This window comes from Lichenostomus cassidix, unplaced genomic scaffold, assembly GCF_008360975.1.
Source record: "Lichenostomus cassidix isolate B80296 unplaced genomic scaffold, HeHo_3.0 HiC_scaffold_39, whole genome shotgun sequence".
NCBI lineage: Eukaryota > Metazoa > Chordata > Aves > Passeriformes > Meliphagidae > Lichenostomus > Lichenostomus cassidix.
The window spans coordinates 422969-427611 of NW_028147446.1; the positions used below are offsets into that span (position 1 = coordinate 422969).

The window sequence follows — 4643 nt, forward strand, 5'->3', positions numbered from 1 at the left end:
GACACTGGAGGGGACGAGGGGACACTGAGGGACACATGGAAGGTGACAGAGGGGACAATGGGGTGACACTGAGGGACACAGAGTGGACACTGGGGGACAATGAGGGACACTGTGGGGGACACAGAGGGGACACTGAGAGGGACAGAAGGGACAATGAGGTGACACTGAGGGACACAGGATTGGGAGGGGACAATGAGGGTGACACAGAGGGGACACTGGGGGGACAGAGGGGACAATGAGGGACATTGTAGGGGACAATGAGGGACCCTGGGGGACACTGAGAGGGACAAAGGTGACACTGTGGTGACACTGGGGTGACAGAGGGGACACAGGACTGGGAGGGGACAATGAGGGTGACAAAGAGGGGACACTGCAGGGACACTGGGGTGACAGAGGGGACATTGAGGGACACTGTAGGGGACAATGAGGGACACTGGGGGGACAGGGAAGGTGACAGAGTGGACACTGGGGGACAGAGGGGACAATGAGCGACACAGGGGACACTGGGGGGACATTGGGGACAATGAGGGACATCGGGGGGACAGGGAAGGTGACGGGACACTGTAGGGGACACTGAGAGGGACAGAAGGGACAATGAGGTGACGCTGAGGGACACAGGATTGGGAGGGGACAATGAGGGTGACACAGAGGGGACACTGGGGGGGACAGAGTGGATAATGAGGGACACTGGGGGACACTGAGAGGGACAAAGGTGACACTGCGGTGACACTGGGGGACACAGAGTGGACACAGGATTGGGAGGGGACAATGAGGGTGACACAGAGGGGACATTGAGGGGACAGAGTGGGGACACTGTGGGGACATTGAGGGGACATGGGAGGTGACAGAAGGGACACTGGGGTGACACTGGGGGACATTGAGGGACACTGGGGTGACAGGGGACAGTGGGTGACACTGAGGGACACTGGGGGGACCTTGAGGGGACACTGAGAGGGACAGAGGTGACACTCGGGTGACACTCAGGTGACACAGAGGTGACAGGTGACGCTAAGGGACACTCAGGTGACACCGGAGCTCCTCTCGCCGCTCCCATCCCCCACCCTCACCGCCCCCGCGCTGCGATTGGCCGATGGCTCTGATTGACACCGACGCCAACCAATCAGAGCGGAGCACGAGCCAAACCCGGAAGCGCCGAGCGGAGAGCCCTGCTGTGATTGGCTGAGCGCCGTGATTGACACACACGGGAGCCAATAGGAGTCGCTCCCTCCCCAAACCCGGAAGTGTTTGTCTGCCTGGAGATTCACTGTGATTGGCTGATGGTTTGATTGACAGCGAGAAACACCAATGAGAGCAAAGGAACTCCCCGGGGGGAGCGGGGATTGGCGGAGAGTTGATTGACAGGCGAATTCTCCCCAAATTCCCACCGCGAGGGACACCCGGATGGCCTCGAGCTGCAGCCACGCCCACCCGGGCCACGCCCACCAAGGCCACGCCCAGTCAAGCCAATTCAGGCCACGCCCACCCCCGGGCCACGCCCATTCACATCAGTCCAGCCCGGGGCACGCCCACCCAGGCAAGGCCAAGCCACGCCCACTCAGGCCACGCCCACTCAGGTCAATCGGCTCTAGACCACGCCCACCCAGGCAAATCCATCCCAGGCCACGCCCACCCCGGGCCACACCTAATCAGGTCAATCCAGCCCAGGCCACGCCCATTCAGGCCAACCACACCTAACCCAGGCCACGCCCACCAAGACCACGCCCACCAGGACAACGCCCATCGACGTCCCGCCCTGGCCACGCCCAGGCAGGTCAAGCCAAGCCACACCCACACAGGCCACGCCCACCTAGTCCACGCCCACCGAAGCCCCACCCACCCGGGCAATACTAAGCCACGCCCACCGAGGCCACGCCCACTCAAGTCACTCTGCCCCAGGCCACGCCCACTCAGGCCACGCCCATTTAAACCGCGCCCAGGCCACGCCCATACATGGCACTCCAACACAGGCCACGCCCACCCAGGTCAATCCAATCCGGGCCACGCCCACTCAGGTCCCACCCTCCCAGGTCAAGCCAGCCTAGGCCACGCCCACTCGGGCAAACGCAACCCAGGCCACGCCCATCCAGACCACGCCCAGTCCGGTCAAGCCACCCTAGACCACGCCCACCGAGGCCACGCCCAGACGGGTCACTCAAACCTAGGCCCCGCCCATCCGGGCCACGCCCACCCAGACCACGCCCACCCAGCCCACACCCATCCAGCCACACCCATGCCACGCCCACCCAGGCCACGCCCCCTTTGGGAGGGGGAGGGGCAGGGGTGGGGGAGGGGCGAGAGGCTCTTAGGGATTTTCATCCGGAGAGTCCTGGGGGGAGAGAGAGAGAGTGACATTGGGGACATTTGGGGACATTTGGGGACACCGGGGAGGTGACACTGGGGACGGAGAGGGGACATTTGGGGACAGGTTGGTGACATTTGGCACATCGGGGAGGTGACACTGGCGCTAGGAAGGTGACACCAGGGAGGTGGCATTGGGGACAGAATGGTGACATTGGGACGGGGAGGTGGCATTGGAGACACAGGTGAGGTGACACTGGGGACAGGAAGGTGACATCGGGATGGGGAGGTGACACTGGAGAGGTGACACTGGGGACAGGGAGGTGACACTGGGGACATCAGGGACAGGGGTGGCCACACCTTTGCCCAGCCCGGTCTCAACATTGCCATACATTGTCCCCAAGCTGTCCCCAAGCTGTCCCCAGGCTGTCTCTGATGTCCCCAATGTCCCCAAGCTGTCCCTCCTGATGTCCCCTCCCCCCCGGAGGTGACACTGCAGGATTGTCCCCAACCGGGGCCGGGGGGGGACATTGGGTGTCCCCAGGGTGGTGGCACTGGGATGTCCCCATGGCCAAGGTGTCCCTGTCACCAGGCTGTCCCCATGTCCTGAGTGTCCCCAAGGCCAGGATGTCCCCAGGGTGTCCCCAGTGTGTCCTCAAGGTGTCCCCATGTCCTGAGTGTCCCCATGGTGATATCCAGGCTGTCCCTGTCACCAGGCTGTCCCCATGTCCTGAGTGTCCCCAGGGTGATGTCCTGAGTGTCCCCAAGCCCAGGGTGTCCCCAGGGTGGTGTCCAGGCTGTCCCTGTCACCGGGATGTCCCCATGTCCTGAGTGTCCCCAGGGCAGTGGCCAGTGTGTCCCCAAGGCCAGGATGTCCCCAGGATGTCCCCAGGGTGTCCCCAATGTGTCCCCAGGGTGACCCCAAAATGTCCCCAAGAGAGGTGGCAGTGCCCAGAGTGTCCCCAGGGTGTCCCCATGGTGTTCCCAGGGTGTCCCCATGCTGTCCCCACGGCCCTGCCGTGCTGTCCCTGTCCCCAAGGTGTCCCCAGGGTGTCCCCATGTTGTCCCCAAGGTGTCCCCAGGGTCTCCCCGCCCTCCCCCACCCCGCGATGTCCCCAAGGTTGGTGACAAAGCCCCGCAGGAAGAGCACCGCCACCTCCTTCCTGTCCCCCCCTCCGGCCACCTCCTGTCCTCCCTGTCGCCGTTGTCAGCAGGGGGAGGTGACACGGCACAGTGACAGGGACAGGGACATGGGGGGGCTGCAGGTGTGGCAGGTGTCCCCTCACGGTGACAGGTGTGTCACACCCAGGTGACAAGTGTCCCCTCACGGTGACAGGTGTCCGGTGGCATTGCCACCACTGCCGGCTGTCCCCTGGGGAGGGACACGGGAGGGGACACAGGAGGGGACAGAGGGGACACTGGGGGTGGGGAGGACAGGGTGGGGACACGTGTGGGGACAGGGAGGGGACAGGAGGGACACATTGCTCCCCAAAATCCCATCCAAATTTCCAGTTTTAAAACCCCTAAACTCTCTCCACCCCAGCGATTTCCAGGCAGGAATTTCTCCCCAAAATCCCATCTAAATCTCCCCAAAATCCCATCTAAATTTCCAATTTTAAAATCCTTAAACTCTCCCCATTCCAGTGCCTCAAAGCAGGAATTTCTCCCCAAAATCAAATCTAAATCTCCAGTTTTAAAATCCTCAAACTCTCCCCATTCCAGCCCCTTGTAGACAGAAATTTCTCCCCAAAATTCCATCCAAATTTCCAGTTCTAAAACCCCTAAACTCTCTCCACCCCAGCGATTTCCAGGCAGGAATTTCTCCCCAAAATCTCATCCAAATTTCATTATAAAACCCTTCAACTCTCCCCATCCCAGGTAGGAATTTCTCCCCAAAATCCCATCCGAATTTCCAAAATTTCAAAACCCCTAAACTCTCCCAATTCCAGCACCTCACAGGTAGGAATTTATTCCCAAAATCCAATCCTTTAAAACCCCCAAACTCTCTCCATCCCTGCGACTTCTAAGCAGGAATTTCTCCCCAAAATCAAATCTAAATCTCCAATTTTAAAATCCTGAAACTCTCCCCATCTCAGTGCCTCAAAACAGGAATTTTCTTCTCAAAATCCCATCCAAATTTCCAGTTTCAAAACCCTGAAACTCTCCATCCCAGTGATTTCCAGGCAGGAATTTCTCCCCAAAATCCCATCCAAATTTCATTATAAAACCCTTCAACTCTCCCCATCCCAGGTAGGAATTTCTCCCCAAAATCCCATCCGTTAAAATCCTTAACTCCTTTAAAACCCCTAAACTCTCCCCACTGCAGGATGAACTTCCCAGCAGAC

The 4643-nt window shown here is 59.9% G+C and overlaps 1 protein-coding gene across 1 annotated transcript in view; it reads left to right on the plus strand.

Moving 5' to 3' along the window:
• Positions 1-4643, plus strand: part of LOC146422606 (adhesion G protein-coupled receptor L1-like) — a 186512-nt gene that overhangs the window by 67406 nt on the left and 114463 nt on the right. The gene's annotated exons all lie outside the window — the stretch shown is intronic.